Raw genomic sequence first — 19427 nt, forward strand, 5'->3', positions numbered from 1 at the left:
TGTTATCCAAAAATTTCCAAACAATTGGATGGGAACACTGAAAGAGCGACTGATGTCCATAGTGCCATCCTTCGATACAATTTGTAGTTCTAGCTATACAGCTGGCTGCAAATTGTCTATGGTTCCAAGTAGAAATATTGAATAAAGGTTGTCTATATGTGCCATTCCTGAGCTGTCGACCTCGAATATGTGTATGTTCGAAGTAAAGGAGAAATTGCTCAATTTGTTCATTATATTCGTCTAAATTAGATAACAGATCAGCAACTTCTAAAAATGTTTCTAACACTTTTGCCACATCCAGGAAGATTGCACCTTAAGTCTGTGGACCTGTTGGGTTGTGCAGTGGCCTTTGCGAAATCCGAATTGTTCTTTTGTGATTAGGTCGATCTTGTCTGTTTTGTTTTGTAGGCGGTTCAGAATTATCTCTTCCATGATTTTTCCCAGATTTGATAGGAGGCTGATAGGTCTGTAGTTCTGGGGGAATTGAGGTGCTTTTCCGGGTTTGTGGATGAGGATTACATCTGCCTGTTTCCGGCGAGTGGGGAAGTAGTCGAGTCTTAGCATCGCGTTGATGATCACCACTAGATGCACAACTGTTTTATGGGGGAGTGCTTTTATAGTTTGAAATCTTGTCAGGACCTGGGGCCTTTCTGTTGTTGAGGCTCTTGATGATTTGGTGTACTTCCTTTGGTGTCACATAGCTTGTGTTTTCTTGGCTGCTGGTTTGATGGAGTGCACAGCGGACATGCCTGTGTATTTTTTCAATGAAGAGCAAGTCCGCATGTGCATAGTTTGGGCTGAATTGCAGTTCCAGGGCATCCGCGAAGGCTTCTGCTTTCTCGTCGTCTCGGTAGGCCACGCCCCTTTCTCCCTGGATTGGCTGAATGTTGGGGCGGTCGCTGTGAAGCTTAGTCATTTTCCACAATAAGTGTCTTTGGTGTTAAAGTAGCGTAGCTTCTCCCACAGCTGGTTCTTATGATCTTTGATTGCATATCGGACTAGGTTTGTTGCCCTGTTTAGCTCTTGTCTATCCTGGGGGATAGTGGTGTATGGTAACGGCGTCTGATTCTGTTTTTGCTGCGGATGAGCTTTAGAATCTCTGCTGGGAGCAGGTTGGCTTGAGCTGGAGTGGTAACGGTGGAAGCTGCTGCTAGGCAGCTTGGATTGTGCTTTCCAGTTTTCTGATCGCTGTATCTATTTCTTTAGGTGAGGAGATGGTTGGAACGGGTCCTGTGAGGTTGCGGAGAGTAGCGTTCAGCTTTTTGAAATTTGTGGTGGACTGCCTGGGGATGATTTCTGTTTCCCCACCTAGGCTTAGTAGTACCGGATTGTGGTCGGAGCTAAGATCATTGACTACCTGTAACTGGAATTGGTGCGAGATGTTCCTAAAAATGGCTATATCCAGCACATCAGGTCTTCCCAGCGGTAGTGTGTTGGTTCGGTGGGAACTGCTATTTATGTTTCTTGTCATAGTGAACGTGTGTGGGCTCTTCCCGTTGTAGTTGGAGTTCCTACTGTTCCATGCAGGATGTTTTGCATTTAGGTCTCCCGCCACAATTGTTGCTTCGTTTGTATCAAGGAGCTGGGAGAGATCCGAAGCTAGTAGTGGTTTGCCTGGAGGGTTGTAGACTGAATATAGCTTTAGGTTACCTGCATTGTTGGTGTGTATCTCAATTCCAGTTTCTTCCAGGTGTGTAGTAGTCTTCTCTTGATCTCGTATCTTATGTCTTTTTTTGACAAAGATAGCCGTTCCACCTCCTCTGGCATTGAGTCTGTCATTCCTAAGTAGTGCGTGGTTCCTTAGTTTGGGGTTGTCGCAGGGCCGAAGGTGCATCTCGTTGATTAAGAGGATGCCTATTCTATGTCTTACTGTAAATTCTTGTAGTTCCAGGAGTTTGTTGTTTAGGCCGTTGGAATTCCAAAATGCGATCTGTATGAAGTTGTTCGAACCAGGTGTATTATTCATTGTTTATCATTGTAAAGATGACTTGAGTGTTTTTTAAGAACTTGTTTGTACACTCTGATTGGGGTTGGTCTTGCTGAAAGCCGTTAGCATCTCCCCTAGGGTGGCAGCTAGGATAGCTGTGTTCTGACTGTCGGGCATAGGTTCTGCTGATTTAGCCTTTGAGGTGACTGCTGCAACATATGAGCTGTGTGATGTTCGCTGATAGATTCCTTCTTCAAGGGGCATTGCACGTTTTTGAGCTGGTGGAGTGCCTATTTTTCTGTTTATTGTCAGGTTATCTGGGTGGAGAGTGCAGCCTCTATAGTTGGCTGGGTGTGGGCTGCCGAAGTTTGCACATGTGGCTGGAGTTGCGTGTGGTTTGGAGCATGTGTGAGCAGGGTGACTGTCCCTGCACTTCACACATTTGTACTCTGCTCTGCACAGTTTCTGTGCATGCCTATATCTCCAGCAGCGATGGCATTGTCTTGCTGTTGCTTTCTTTCTGAGTGGTTCTGTTTTAATCCTGAGATTGCAAACTGTTTTGAGATCGTAATTCTCTCTTTGTTCCTTACTAATTTCCACGAGAACCAGTGTCATGGGACGTTTGTCTGCCCGGTACAATCTTGATATTTTTATGGGCTCCAGTCTTTGAGATCTGAGGTCGATGGCTATTTCTTCGGACGTGATTTCTTCTACCAGTCCTCTGACAACTTTTAGGTTTTTTTTTGCTTTTCAGTTCGAAAGTGTGGTATGGGGTCTTTAGCTCGTCCATTAACTTTGTTAGCCAACGGTAGTCTGATGTCCCTTTGGGCAGGATACGAACTCCTTCATATCCTGCCCAAAGGGACATCAGACTACCGTTTTTGGCTGTTTTGAATTTAAACTCGGAGTTTCTCATGGCCTCTGAAATTGTTGGCCATTGTTTTTTTGCCTCTTAAGATTACTGGTAGGACTCGTTCTTTGATTTGTGCCGCTGTGTCCATTGGCTGGTGTTCTGGTTCTTCTGGTGGTGTCTCTTTTCGTCGCTTTTTTCTGCTCACCATTTGGTAGTTGTCTGGTTCTTCTGGGGTCTGAGTATCTGTGGCTGGGTTGTTGTCTCTTGTGTCATCTTGAGAAGTGGGGAGAGGTTCTGAAGGTTGATAGTCCTCAGATTCGACTTATGCGATTTGATAGATTCTCTACTTTGCCCAGCCATTTTGTATGTAGCAGGCTTCCTACATGTCGGAAAATTGCAAGCAGCTGCTTAAAGTCTAGTTTATTGTACGAACTGTTCATGATGATTAAGACTAGTCTGCAGTTTGCTGTACAATATTCAGAATCACTATACTTTGTGATCACCTGTCTCAATCTCTTTACCTTACCTACTGAAGAATGTGACAATAATTTACTTATATATCTTCACCCAAACAATTCTTAGAAATTCTTGAGCAGTTCATGGTGATTAACAATTGTCGATTGGTTTTACCTTAGGAAATTATTCCTTGTAAATCTGAGGTAAGTATTAATTAGGGTAGCTAATCACTACATCATTTTGAGTTTCCAACTCAACCACTTCCCTAATCCCCTTGCCTAAATCTGCACTAGTGATTTACCCCTTGCTGGTTATAAATTTTGTACAATTTTTGGTAAATTTTATTTTGTTTTTATTTTAAATTTTCTTTTAATTTTTTCTTAGTGTATTTTTATCTCTGTAATTTCGTCCTCGTAATTTTTGCAGTGCAGTTTTATCCCATGTAATTTTGTCCTGAGACACCAGAGACTATGTTTGAGAGTGGCTTTGTTGATAGCTAGCTTCTCCAGATGTTCTATGTAGAAGGGAGGGATCCCATAGCTGTCCCATCTTTCCCACACTTTCGGATTTGATTGCTGAAAAACAGGCAGACAACTTTTGCGTTTGTTTTTAAGGGCGTGTGGATTCTGTGCTCGGTAAACAAGGCCAGGTTTAATTATATGACTAGCTGCGTTTGCACAAAGCACCAGCATTCATCTGGCCTTAAATGCTTTAAAGCCTGGTGCTTGCTTCACAGTTTTATGGATGTAGGTCTGTTGGGGCATTTTCTTCCAAACGAGGCTGGTTTCATCACAGTTAAAAACTTGATTAGGATAACTTTTCTCTGCAATAATTTTTTTTGAATTCTGCTGGGAACAGTGCAGCAGCTTTCTCATCAGTCGATGCAGATTCTGCCGTAATTTTTATGTTTTTTAGATTAAACCTAGTTTTGAATCTATACAACCAGCCCTTGCTTGCTGTAAATGTCTTTTCTTCCTCTTCTGTTTTGTCTTGCGGCCGCATGTCTTCATTTAGGATCAATGCTTTTTGTTGTAACATGTTACTGTCAATAGGAATCCTTTTTCTTTTCATGTCTTCCACCCATAAATTTGATGTCTTTCTTTACCTTCAGTAATACCTTATCAGTCACTGTACCTGTAACTTTTGCAGATTTGGGCACAATGGAAAGACTGGCACGATTTTTTTCTTTGTTCTTCATCACTTCACGTATCAAAGATTCACTTTTATTATAGATCTTGGCAACGGTTGCAATTGACTTTTTCTTCTCTAATTCAATCATATTGATAATCTTTGATTTTTTACTAATACTGAGCACTTCACGTCTTCTCTTCGGTTTTGAAGTTATTTAAAAATTTTTCACAATTTATTTGCATGAATTTAATGCAATTTTTAATTGCAACGACAGACAATTTACTGCTTTCTTCGACAATTTGAGTAAAACAAAACATGAACAAACACGCATGTTTAAGTCCACATGCCTAGAAAAACAAGTGTTTTGACAAGTTTTCAGCCTGCGCATATACATGTTTCAATCGGCACGCCGCTCGACCGTTTCGCGCACTTTTTTCGAACCTGTGGTCTACTATATTTAAACCTTTGATATTGATTCCAGGCTCATCTATTGCATTCTTTACAACTTCTAGATATATGTTGAATAGGCATGGGGAGAATGGACATCCTTGCATTACTCTTTTCTGGATCTCTACTAATGCTATGAAAAGCTTGATTAAATTCCACAAAACAGCAATATAGGTCTTTATGGGTCAATATAGTTCTGCTAGTTGCAATGTGAAAATCTGGTCTATTGTTGAATAGTTTCCTTGAAAACCAGCTTGTTCAATGCTGCTGTTGTGTCCCCCTTTCTTAAATATTATTGATATATGTACTATACATTGGGGCCTTCCTATTGAGTCACATGGTACCTCTAAAACACAAAGGAATTGCCTCAGGGGTCAAGCCAAAACCAGTTTGGGAAAGTTTGAGATCTCACTTCTCTTAAAACATTAGGAATATTTATATTTTTTTTACTGTGCCGCCTAAGTTATTAGATTAAGTTAAACACTTCTTAATCAAGAAGTGATCTCAAAGGTGTACTATAATGACTACTGATTTGCATTCGTGACCTATAACATAATCTATTTTCTCCCGCTTAGATTCGTATCTTTTTGCAAGTGGTGCATCAGGTTCTAATACTCAGACACTCGGATTAGAGATAGCAAAGGTTTATTTGACACATTAATACAATTTACAATACAAAGAAACTCAATCCAAAACTTCAATGTTAATCAGAGAAAATTATACGTATCCTTCTTAAGTAAGGACATTACGAAGCAACATCAATGTTATTTCACAAACTGACAAAACTTGACTGCAATATTCACATTACTCAGACCTTCTTAATACTTTCAAAAACATACACATTAGTTTAACCGTATAGGAGTTACCTCACTATGTGTTCTAATATTAAGGTGCTACAGTCCTGTCTTAATTATATGAAAATCCTCAATTCCCCTTAATCTCATTTATAGCATCTTAAATGTTCTTACACACATAATATAGACAAAGAATTTTCAAAGTTACCAGTTACCATACACATTGGTTCTTCATACTTGTTCCTTGAACTTCTGACTGCCATTCTCTGATTGATTTCCCTTCCGATTCATTTAGTCGATGCTATTTCACGGATTTCTCCGGTCAAAGACAAGTCCACACGATCCCAGCATAACTAGATCACTCCAGATATAATGATCGCATAAGGCGATTCTGCTTCCGTGAGGCCTGTTGCCTAGATGCCGAGCCCTTTCCATGGATTGTCTGTCAGTCGAATGGAGATGTGTTCTTTCATCGTACGATTAGTTGCGAGTGATCCTTCCAACTCGTAAGCGGCATTTCCTATTATCGCCCTCGGGATTCCTAACAGAACTCTTCGTTGATCCTTCGTCTGAGCACTCCTGGACAGAGACGCTCCTCCATCCAACAGTCTATCCACCAGAATACATGAGCCTACCAGCCAAGAGAGAACAAAAAAAAGCCCTTGTGTGTGTGTGTGTGGGGGGGGGGTCCTAACCCTTTTATATCATCTCCCCTATCGGCAATCACTGTAACTCACGTAGCTCGCCCAATGTGTATAATTTCTCCCATATGGGTCTCGTTTCATATCGTTTGCTTTTTCTGACCACTCGCTTCTGCACGTGTCGTGGGCGCACGACTGCCTTCCGTTGGCGTGCCCACACACTTTGAACTTTTGTTCACAGCAGCTTAATTCAACTCATACTACAAAACAATGTATTATCAATGTATTATCAATTCTAACAAAATATTATTAATTTATAACGTATCACTGGCATTATACAATCAAGTATTCCTTCCTCAAAATATTCACAATCTTTTTTCTTTATAATGTAATCTATATTTTACCAGTTTCATACAGCACATACCCAGAAGCAAGCAATTCCCTACAATGTTTTTCCTGTTAAATGATGATAAAATTCGAATTCTTAGGAATCTCAATTTATCAAACTTTAACGCTATCAGTTCTTCATAAGTGCTTTTTAATCTTTTATATAATCTTATGAATATATTAGCTGTGTGGGAGAGTAAATTGATTGCTCTGTAGTTTCTGCAGTCTCTTTTGTCTTCTTTCCTGTATATTGGGATGATCTTTCCAGTTCTTCAGTCAGTTGGTATCTCTTATTTCTAGTATTTTGTTTAATAAGATGGTTAAATATATTATTGATGTGCTGTATCCATATGACCACAGTTCAGTAGGGATAGTAGCAATACCTGGTGCTTTATTGATTTTCATTTGTTTTATTTCATATCTAACTTAAAATTTTTGGTTGATCGTTATTTTCTTCTGTTGTTGGCATTGTAGTTTTATTTCCTTGATGAAAGATAATCTTAAAATGGTTCGACCATATTTTCCTTATCTCTTCAGTATCCCTAGTTTCAGTCATCTTGTTTATCACTGTTACTTTTTTTGCTGACAATTCCTTTATGATTTCTCTCGTAGTGTCATGGAAAACTTTTAGGCTGTTTTGTTAGTATACTTCTTAGCATGTTTTAGCTTTTTTATCTAGCCATTTTTCTTTGACTTTTTTCACAGGTTATCAACTTTATTTTTTAGTGCATTTTTTATATTCTCTTTGTTTCTGTTGGCTTACAAGTATCTTGGCCTCTTTTTTCTTCTATTGTGCTTAGGATTTCTTGGATTATCCATTGATTGTTTATTTTGGGAATTATTCCAGCCTTGTTCACCACATGCCCTAGATATTCCACCTCTTTTAGGAAAAATTTATACTTTGAAAATTGCAGTGATAGTCGAGCTTCGCTTAGTCTGCCCAGAACTCGCATCAAGGTTTTCTTGTGTTCCTTTAAATTAGACTAGTAAACTAGCAGATCGTCCCAGAAGCATATGACTCCCTTCCCCAACATGTCAGACAGAACAGAATTCATTAGAGTCTAATTGGATTAGATACTGGAAACTCAGCTGAATTTCTGGCTCCCTGGGGAAGTCGGCAAAGTTGATATTTTTGCCATCTGGTGGTGAAAGCAAAATATTTCCTATCCTTCCTGAGGGGAATCTGAAAATAGCCAGAGTTGAGGTCTAATTTAGAGAAGTAATTCGCTCCTTCCAGGCTGATCCTCAATCTTACATACGAGGAAATCTATGGGTTTGGTGACCTTATTAACCTCTCTTAAGTCTAGAACAAACCTTAGGCTACCATTCGGCTTCTCCACGAGGATGAAAGGACTGTTCCACTGGGAATAAGATCTCGATGATTCCTGCCCTTTCATACTCTGCAACAGCCTTTTAGTTTGCCAAAGTGCTTGAGTGGGGTCTGATATTGTTTGACATATATGGAAGACTGATGCTCTATGCAACATGTTCAACTTTATCAGTGCATGATAGGGAGCCAATCTCTTCGGTAAATACATTGGGATATTTTCTGTATGCAGACTGAAAAAATTGCTCGATCTCCGCTTTCTCACGATCAGAGTTAGACAAACACAGCATCATGCATCAGTCTTTCCTTCCATCCATTTGGATCTCCTTCTAAGCTTTTTAAATCAATTCGCATAGTCTCATGCACTTCACATTCACTGCCTGTTTCAAACTTCGGTCGGAATGTCTTCCCACAGAGAGATAGTGATTGGCTATTAAAGTCGCACACGAAATGATGTTTTTCTAAACATCATTTCGTGTGTGACTTTCATATGACCTGATTGCTCGTGTCTGCGAGCTCAGAGAGGATCAGCATTTCATCTGCGAGGCTCACGGGGAAGGAAGGTATGGAAAGTCTTAAATTAACCTTGGTTGTTGAAAGGAATTCAACTTTGTCAATACCTATGATTCTAACTGGTTTCTGCAATTCAGTGCAACTATCGGGAGTCAAAGTGTTGAGTTTCTTGAACAATGACATGGGAATCACTGACACGTGGGCTCCAGTGTCGAACAGGAAGCTGCATGGGACCTCCTCAACAAATCGTTCCACTAGGGACAGTGGCATCCTTCCTTGTATCTCTGCTATGGCTACACTACATTCTGCAAGTGTTGACTTCACTTAACTCATTCTTGTCCAATATCTCACTATGGTGTGCAGTGAAGCTCCCCCCCCCCCCCCCCCGATCTCGTTTCAGAGCACCTCTTTTGCACTGATGTTCTAGAACAGGCATGGGCAACCTTTTCTAATTCGGCGGCCAAATTATTATTCTGTCCCCGAGTTGTTATGTCTTTACTTTCACTATATTTTACGTTGTTCTACTTCTAAATAGCCTGCTTTCTAATCTACTGTTGTGCCCTTAAAATATTAATTTAGTACTATTTCCATTTTGGATATTGACAAAATTTATTTTTATACTGCGCCAGCCAATATCCTATGACAGAAGAGACTCTTGTTCAGGGAAATAATTCTAAATTCGAAAGGGATGCACACAATTATTAATCTTATGCTAGCGCTGTGCAGATTCAATTATCAGTCGTGACCTGAATCTCACTTAAGCAATAATATCTAGTTCCTTCCTGCCAAAAGGTTCTGTTTCATAAGTGGTGGTTTGAATTCGTAATCAGGCAGAAACTCAGGTATAAGATAGAAAACATTTATTGGAAAAAAGCACAAAACATTTACAGTTAAGAAAATTCAAATACTCAATAGAACAAAACTCACTCTAAGCTAAGGGTTCATACTAAACTTCAAACTAAACTAAACTTGGCTTACTCAATTTCACAACAATGAAATTGAGTAAGCCAAATCCTTCAATTACAAAAAGATAAGATTAAGTGTTAGCATAACACTACTAGGATATAATTCCTTTCACAAGTTATTTACAGAACATGCATTGAAGACTTTCATTAATACTCAATAACAATAACCATGTTAATCCTAAATTTCACTAGTCAAACCTAGCCATTCTCAATCAAAGTACTACCTATCAACAATTCTTTGTTCCATGAGGTCTTAACTAATTAAATCAAATTCTCACTTAAAAGGCCTATTAGTGTCTTTTTAGTTTACAGTATACACAAATTTCTTATTCTTCTAAGCGATTTTTAACATGGAATGAAATTCTTTACATTACCGGATCCTTTCAGATTTCATGCAGCCATCTCATGTAGGTCTAGATTACCTTACTGGATAGTTATCGGCCGTCTTTGCACATGGCAATGCACTACGCTTTTCTTTGAATTATTTCTGGACTGTGGCGTGCTGTCTACCGCTTCATAGGAAATTTTCTCAATTCTGCTAGATGGGACTTTATTCGAAGGCTCGATTCTGCATAGGCCATCATAACACGATTAGCTTCGCTTGAAAATCCTCAATCATCCTCAAGAATAGGCCTCGTCGTCCGACATCACTGTAGTCGACCCACCGCTCTCTCATGAATCCCCCGACAAACCTCCAAAAACTGGAATCCAGGAAATGAAGAAAAAGCCGTGTAATATTGTCTTTGATTCATCCTTTCGGGTGTCCTCTATTCGATGTGTTTTTTACCCACGAACCGCATTGTTCATCCCCCTTGGGTGATCCTACACTCTCCCTAATCTGTTAGATTACCCTATTCCAGGTAGCAAAACTCGGACTCATAGTGAGTGGTAAAGCTGGTGAAAGTGCTGATCATTACGCAAAATGAATGCTCACTGAGATTAGCTGCTAAACCTTTATTGACATGAAACACATAACAGCACAGAACAAACGGATAAAAAAAAAACATTCAGAACTAAACTTCGCCATACTACAGAGCGTGTCCACTCTCCACTCTTCCGAAACAAAAACTCATTAACTGATTTATATCTTTCCTTCTCACCGACGCTCCTCTTCACAAATCAAATGATGTCAGCAAAAATGACCTCACCGCCAGTGCACAGTTTGAAGAGAATTCACAAGCATTCATTACATAAGTCCTTACAACTCCCTTTGGGGGAAGCACATCCATCACAGGAGTGTCGATGTTGCATCTAAATGAAAACTCAGGTCGAGTTATTGACTCTAAAATACAAGAAATGAGGTGAGAGCTTCATGATGCGATGCAGCTCCCACAAAAAAAAACTATATAATCACTAACTAAACATCAAGAAAATATATAATCATTATTAAGAAAACAAGTAAATAACAATTAATTATATCAGTTTTTAATCTGGAAAGGGCATCGGCGTTACCATGCCGACTACATTTTCTATATCTAACGATCATGTTATAACGTCGTAGGGCTAAAGCCCGTCGACACAACTTGGCACCATGGGGGACACTTTTAGTTAGATAGGTCAGAGGGTTATGATCTGAAATTATCTGTATTTCAGCACCAAATACCCATGTGTCAAACTTTTTCAATGCTTCCAAGACACAAATACCTTCCTTTTCAATGGTTGACCATTTCATTTGACAGGAATTTAGTTTTTTACTGAAGAAAGCAATGGGCAATTCTTTCCCTTGTTCCTTGTTTTGAGCTAATTATGCACCAATTGCTGTTGCTGATACATCCGTATACAACTGGAACGTTTGTCGAGATCTGGAGTATGCAAAGAGGACATTTTTATAAGCTCTTCTTTGAGTTTCATAAATGCTTCATCAGCATCGGTAGTCCAAGGAATATTGTTTGGGACACTTTTCTTGGTCAGATTTGTCAGCGGTAATACAATTTGGGAGAATCGTGGAATGTAGTCACGGTAGTAGCTAGTCAGCCCAAGTAGACTTCTTACTTCCTTCTTTGTAGCTGGTTTCACTAAACCTTTTATAATCTTCTTTGTAGCTGGTTTCGCTAAACCTTTTATAACCTCGACCTTCTCTGGGTCTGGGGAATGTTGACCGGATCCAATGAAATGACCTAAGAATTTCACTTGATTTCTCCCGAATTAGCATTTATCTAGGTTTACTGTTAAACCCACCTCTCTTAATGTTTTCAAGACTTCATCTATATAGATGAGATGTTCAGATTATGTTTTAGAAACTATAGCCAAATCATCGATATAAGATTGGCAGTATGCCTTATGAGGAGCTAGTGCTTTATCTAATGATTTGTGGAATGTGCTTCCAGCCTTCTTCATTCCAAACGGTAATACGTTCCATTGATAGTGACTAGAATGCGTCACGAATGCAGTGAAGGGCTTTGCTTCCCTTTCCATAGGGATTTGCCAATATCCCTTGGTGAGGTCAACTACAGTAATAAATATTGCTTGTCCTACCTCAAATAATAAATCTAGCTATTTTCATTGGATAAGCATCTGGAATAGTAAAACTATTTAGCAAACTAAAGTCAATGCATAGTCTGACACTACATTTTTCTTAGCCACACAAACCACAGGATGAGCCCATTCACCGACACTTGGCTCAGTGAGACCCATATCTAACAGTTCTTTGATTTGTCGATCTACTTCCTTTTGTAGAGTGGTTGGCATGCTATAGGGTTTCAGTCTTTTAGGGGAACAGTTCTCTGTAACTTTGATGGAGTGCCTGTCAACTTTGACATGACCAGGTTTGGAACTAAAAACATCTACATATTTCCAGAGGATGTCAAAAAGTTCTTTTTGTTCTCCCGTCAAGAGAGCTTTCATATCCTTCAAGGTGTTTCCTAATATCTTCAACTGATTTTTTCATCTTGTCAGCGGGTGCATAGTGGAGTGGTTCCGAAGTCTTCATCTAGTTCAAAATTTAGACCGACATAATTAATTCTTTGAATATATGGTTGCAGCTTATTTATGTGGAGCTCCATGATACTTCTATCCTCCATCTCAACCTTCGCAGAATGTGATCTAGTAAGTTGGACAACTGTAGCAGGTACTATCCAAGTATTTAGAAGCTTATGAGAGGATGAAAGTAACAATACTAAAACCTTTTCACAAACAATGAAGGATTTTTCTTTGGAACGAAGATTATATCTGGAGGAGTATTGTTCTTGAGACCTTTGGCATTCTCGGATGCAATTTAATGAGCTTTTCTTAGATTTTCAATAAGCTCTTGTAAATAATTTTCATTCGAGCGAGAGGCCGCGGTTGGAATGCCTCATTTACCAGTCCAAATTTCCTTTAACAAAGATAAAGAGCCTGGAGGTAATCTTCCATATACCAACTGGAAAGGTGATAAACCAGTAGTGCTATGTGGTATTTCTCTGCATGTGAATAAAAGATAGGGAAGATGTAAATCCCATTTTTTCCATGTCCCTGTATATTCTTATTCATCATCTCTTTTACAGTTCTGTTCCAACGTTCAACAGCACCCATACCCTCAGGATGTCCTGGAGTGGAAAAACGTGGAGCTATGCCTAGCAGATCTTCATAAGCTTGAGTGAGTTTAGATGTAAATTCGTACCTTGGTCAGTACAGACCATTTTAGGAAATCTAGTCTGAGTAAAAATCCTCATCAGAACGTTACATATAGTTTTAGACAATCCATTCCTCAAATGGATTTTCTGGTCTGACGATAGGTCGTATGGGGTTTCTATCTGTATATGTAGCAGTCCTATTCATTTGACATTCTTTGCAACTTTCGCAGTATTTTTTCACATCTTGTTTAATGGTAGACCAAAAGAATGAGTACTTGATTCGCTGACAGGTTTTCTTTTCACCAAGATGGCCAGCAAGCGGGATTTCATGTTCCATCTTTAAGACATTTTCTCGTTTCACATGCGGTAGCACTACTTGTCTAATATTCTTAATACAAATATGTTCGTTATGAAGTAGACCCATCGTCAAATGCATAAGAATTTTCCTGCCATTCTGCCCATTCAAAACACCTTCGAAGCGTCACATCATCCTTTTGAAGTTTGCTGAATTCGAGTTTTGTTTTTTCTGGCTCCGATGGGCTTCTACTGTACTTATTGCCAATACTGTACTTGTTATTTTCGAAGGCATGTCTTCATCTTCATCTTCTGACCGTTTATCACTTAAATCTTTTGATTTCAAAACCGGTGTCTCCCAATGGTGACTACTCTCATGTAGCTTGACACTTTCGACCAGCATTTCTTAGGCAGAGGGGCTTAGTAGCAGATTGGTAACCAGTCTTCTTGAGACAGGTGACTGGAACATTACCCTGTGAATTATCATCAATTTTCATTTCAAAAATCCTGGGGTGGGGGGGGGGTTCATTTTCTCCGAAAGCAGAAGATATTTCTATCTTACTTTCTCCATCATGAGGGGTATCTGCCACTAAATCTTCACGCACTACTGATATTCGCGCTCCCGTATCTATTATTCCATTTATAACATTACTTCCACATTTGATTTTGACGACCTTTAAATCATCGTTTCGATCAATGTCCACTGATTTGGGTACTGGAATGGAAATTTTGGCATTCAACACACCTTGTTTATTGTCATTCTCAGTGGTAGACGTCTGATCTATGTTACTGTGTGCTGTAGCAGGGGTAACTTTTGATTGGCAATTTTTCACACAAAACTTGGCGATATGACCTTCCTTTCTACTAGTAAAACAAGTTGGTTTGTAGTGAGACTTGTATGAATTATCATTTTGGTGGACTTTGAGAGGGTGATAATGACTTATTCTTGAATGTTCCTTCAGAACGTGGAGTATAAGGTCTAAACTTTTCAGTAACTTTGCCCTCCTGAATAGCTCCAATGGGCTTCTTTGATGTACTATGAACACTGTCGTGTTCGTCCAGTCTGTCAGCTAACTTGGTTGGAGAAACGAATTTTGGCTAGTCGTCTAAGAGATGTTCTCTCACTTCATATGGTACTTTCTTATTCAGTTGATCCGTAATAATTAGATTTTTAACCCTTCAAAATCCTTGATATCAAGGCCACCAATCGACTCTTCGAAATAATTAGTTATTTCATAACAGAAATTCCTCCAAGATTTTTCAGCAACCTTTTGGTGCATCACAAACTTTTTTCTGAAACTTTCAGGATTCAGTTTAAATCTTTTTAGTGGAATTGTTTTAATATATTCATAATCTTCGCAATTTTCTTCTGACTCTACCAATTAATTGGACAATCTGAAATGGTAACAAAGTCAAGAGACATGATATTGAGTCTTTAACATCTATTTTGGTTTTCTTAGCTTGTCTTTCAAACAGAGATAGGTATATCACAATGTCATCCTCTTGGAATCTAAACCTAGGCATTAGTTTAATTAGTTCAAGACAATATTGTTTATTGTCACTGGATACTGGAGTTGAGGTTGGTTGAACACTCGCTTCAATTTCCAGTTTCTTCAACTTGAAGTCCATTTGTTCTCTTTTCTGTTGTGCTCCCAATTCATCTTTCCGGCAATGGGCTTCTAGTTCTTTCCACCGTTGAGCTTCTAATTCTTCTTTCTTCATCAATTCTTCCCCGAGTCTGGTACTAATAATCTTCTCTAACATCCCTTTAACAAATTCTTTTTCATAAAATTTACTTTCCGTAATAATCATTTTAAGATCTATCACTTTCATTTCAACATTACATTTCAATTGGTTTCTCTCCCAATTCTTCAGCCAATTTAGGTAAATCTTCCATTTTACCTTTGGTTAAATAAGCCATGGTGCTTAACAATAACCCTCTTTACTGATAAAAAAAAAATCAATGACAATTTTTTGAATGCCCAAATAGAGATGTATATATTTGGTGATTATGGGACTCATAATTAAATTCAACATGTCATTTCTAAACATAGATAAATCTTACAATACTATCAGATAAAACTTCAACTACACAATTTACTACAATTTCAAATACACAAATATATATATATTATATATGTGGATATATAAAAACAAAACAAAAAAACAGTTTCGATTTTACCCCACTACTATATAATAACTTAAATCTCAAAACAGAACTATCAAATAGAATATCAAACCAGAACATAAATATCAAACCAGAACATAAATATCAAACCAGAACATAAATATCAAAGCAGTATGCAAAAATGAACTATGATAACATTGTCATGTTCTTTCTCTGGCGAGAAATCAAAGGTACTGACTTCCAGGATGGAACAAACATGCAAAACAGGACAAAATGGTAAATGCAAAACAGAACAAAATAAATTTAAAATGAAAAAAAAAAAAAAACTATTCTGAATTATCTGGGACGAAAATATAGCTTGAACACTGGCGTGTTTTTTTATCCAAACTATTGTACTACTGTTCCAGGATGGAACAAAACCTGAATACTGATGTATTCTTTCTCTGGCGAGAAATCAAAACTACTACTGTTCCAGGATGGAACAAACTCCGAACACCAATTTTTTGTATTAAAACAGATTTTTTCCCAAACAATCAAAATAGGACTTTAAAACATGGGAGCGTGCATTTAGATAACGAATTGCTCTCACCTTGTAGATCCTGTCGATTGCACCAGTAAAACTCGGACTTGTGGTGAGTGGTAAAGCTGGTGAAAGTGGTGATCATTACGCAGAATGAATGCTCACTGAGATTAGCTGCTAATCCTTTATTGAAATGAAACACACAGCAGCACAGAACAAACGGATAAAAAAAATATAACATTCACAACTAAATGTCGCCATACTACAGAGCGTGTACACTCTGCACTCTTCCGAAACAAAACTCACTTAACTGTTTTATATCTTTCCTTCTCACCGACGCTCCCCTTCACAAAAGAAATGACGTCAGCAACGTTTCCTCGCCACCAGTGCACAGTTTGAAGAGAATTCACAAGCTTTCGTTGCATAAGTCCTTACACAGGTATTCATTCTGACATCACTTTCTGTGTAGCTACAGCCTCCATCGCTACGCTCAACTCGACAAGCACTGACATGTTTTGCGTGGTCTCCATTCCTACACGATTTTTTTATAGTCCACAAACCTTACGATTGTTTAATGTTATGTTCTTGATAAAAATTTTATCACATAAAAAATTATAATGCTATCCAAAAGAAGCTATTTCGATTCTTCTACAGCTAGCAAAAAAAGAAAAACATTGACTTTGGAAATAAAACTCAACATTATTAAGGATTTTGAACCAGAATGAAAATTTGTGAGCTAGCAAAGAAGTTCGATCTGCAGGAATCCACAGTAAGAACAATCATAAAAGAAAGGTTTACAGATTTTGGAGGACATAGGTTCTAATGAGGAATGAATTGTGGCCACAAGGCAAGGAATAAAAAAATCATTAGCTTGCTATGAAGAAATTTTACATGACAAGAAAAACGTTATACCGTCAGACGAATTTTAGATTTTATGAAACCAACGACATCGAAATAACTTTTTTTCATGTACGAAAAACTACAATTATTATTATGTCTTAAAAAATATAGGTGTTTTTGTAAACCTTTGGTCCCAATTGTATGTTTGTATATATAAATTACATGCATAATTATACCTTGAGTTATGCGAATTCAACTTACGTGCTTTTTGTTGGTCCCACCTACAGTGTAACTTAGAGGTGTTACTGTATTACATTTGGAATGATACAAAAAAATTATCGGTTTGAAATTGCCTTCTTTCTTTAAAAGGGTTCATATTTATTTTCAATTGTGGCATTAAATTATTTAAAATAATTATATCTATATATTTTCAAACGTTTATTATTCATTCAGATGCTATAGATTTTTCATTATTAATTTTACTATATACTTGCTCTTATTTTATTTTTGAGGTTTATCTATTAAACCAATAGCAAATTGAATGATGCCGAAATCAAAAATTTGATACAGGAACAAATATATTCTAAAACAACCAGCATTTCTGACCCATGAATTGAAAATCTTTCCAATTCGTGGGTCAGAAAAGTTTATTTCGCGTAATTAATTTTTTAGAAACAACAATGCATTGCTGAAAATTCCTGAAACTGAACAAAATATGTTGAAACCATTAGTGTTAAATCAAATGAAAAGACGTAGATAGATACTTTTTTTTAAATAAAACAAACAAAAGCACTTAGAGATTATTATAAACTCATTCTAAGAATAAGTATTAAAATTATAATCATATTGCAAAATTTATTAGTTTCTTTATAATTTTTAGTACTGTTCATTCTTCTGTTGGTATATGTAACTGGATTTTTTCATTGTTTTCTGGGATTCAAAAACTTTTAGGTAGAGAGCTCATGTTTAACTCATCAGTATGTAGAAGTTATATTCAGAGGTAACATGCATTGCATTATCACCATTGTGGTTATCTGATAATATGCGAATCAATGTTTTGAGACTTATAGAACAATTAAAAATGTTCATTGAGCATTTTGGGTTTTGTGAGAATTACGGGTCTTCAGTCCACATCTGAATTTATTATAGGATAACTGCAGGAAGGTCAGACTTTTGTTTTATGAACGTTTGCGTTTTCAGATTTGTTAGAATAGCAAATATTTATGTATTTATATATAAATATTTATGCAGTGCATGCTAGTGGATGGTAATATTAATCGTTAGCCTACAGTGATTAACACTTAACAACCACAGGCTATCAGTGCATATATTCCTGAGACTGCAGAGAAATCCGTTAATACCATGTTGAAAACATCAAAATTATTTTGATGAAAAAGACTGGGCAGAGATGCTGTTCAAGGACATGCAAAATCCTCTATACATTGCTTTTAAAAGTAATGGTACTCTAAATCGGTATTCACAATGCGTTTTAAAGGAACAAAGGGAATTATAATATAAAAGAAACAATGTGACTGCACTGAACACATAATACTTTCTGAATAATGACTTCATTCAATTGTTTAACTTCTGATTGTTATCTTTCAGATTACCAAAGGCCTTATGCATTCTTCCTCATTTCAGAAGAGGTTTTTGGCCCTGCCGGCTTCTCCATTTAATTATATGAAAGGCAGAGCTGTGTTCATGTGAAGTGGTGTTTCTCCATGATGGTTTATCGAAAACGACACATGTAGTTACATGACATTCAGGGATTAACAATTTAACTTCTTTCATTACGGAAGTGGTTGGCTGCTGCTAGTCTTAAAAAAGGATGACTGAATTTGTCATTGCGTGGAATCGACTCGCAAGAATCTTCAATGAAGCATTAATGATTAGTGAATGTGCTGAGGTGTCTGTGTTTACATGTGACGAAAGATTCTTTCTCCTGGGGACAGTTTCGAGGTCAGGTGCACCAGTGTAGCTTGTTATACCTGGGAATGCTATTATGGTAGGAGTGTACAGCAGTGCTGTGGTTCTATATTCGGAAATTATAGAATAGATGTGTTGGATAGCACATCATTTTGTATAGAAACTGGAATAATACTGATAGGAAAGCTTATTTCTAACGTTTTAAGATGTGTTCAATCCACGGCTGTGTGTATTGTAACTCACGTATGGTAATCACATGATCTGTGGTGTGGTTGGTGGGATTATTATAATGCATTTGAAATAAAAGCATATAAGCAAAAATAATATTGGGTACTGAATTTGAACACATTAATTAATCTGATGTGCTATGGTTTGCTATTTTCAATTAAGATTAATTTGATGTAAAAGGAAATTCATAGAATTTTTTTTTCCAGAGGGAGAGAGGGATGTAAAAGCACAGTCCAAAAATTCTTTGGAATTGAATGTAATTTGCAAACAAGCTTGTTATCCATTAAAAGTTACTTAACACCATTTAAACTGAAATCGTTCTAATATCTAAGGTTTTATTTGTCCTTAAGCCTGGATATTCAAAAAGCGAGAACTTTCTAAACTATTTCTTTGTTTTCTGATCACAGTGTTATATCTTGTATATTTGTTATTTGAGTGTGTTCTCCTTCTGTTTCTTATTGTATTTTGCTTCTCTTCTTGCAATTTCTATTGTTCTTAT

General features: G+C 37.5%; 1 long non-coding RNA gene across 1 annotated transcript in view; it reads left to right on the forward strand.

Annotated features, from left to right (window-relative positions):
• The window catches only part of LOC150096921 (uncharacterized), a 72070-nt gene extending 52865 nt beyond the window's left edge, over positions 1–19205 (forward strand). The window contains exon 3 of the long non-coding RNA XR_016549815.1: positions 18380–19205. This is a non-coding gene — a long non-coding RNA (uncharacterized LOC150096921). The remainder of the gene's footprint in view (positions 1–18379) is intronic.
• Positions 19206–19427: the final 222 nt, after the last annotated feature.

Source organism: Typopeltis vanoorti, chromosome 18, assembly GCF_054136105.1.
Source record: "Typopeltis vanoorti isolate ZY-2024b chromosome 18, IOZ_Tvanoo_1.0, whole genome shotgun sequence".
In the NCBI taxonomy this organism is placed as follows: Eukaryota; Metazoa; Arthropoda; class Arachnida; order Uropygi; family Thelyphonidae; genus Typopeltis; species Typopeltis vanoorti.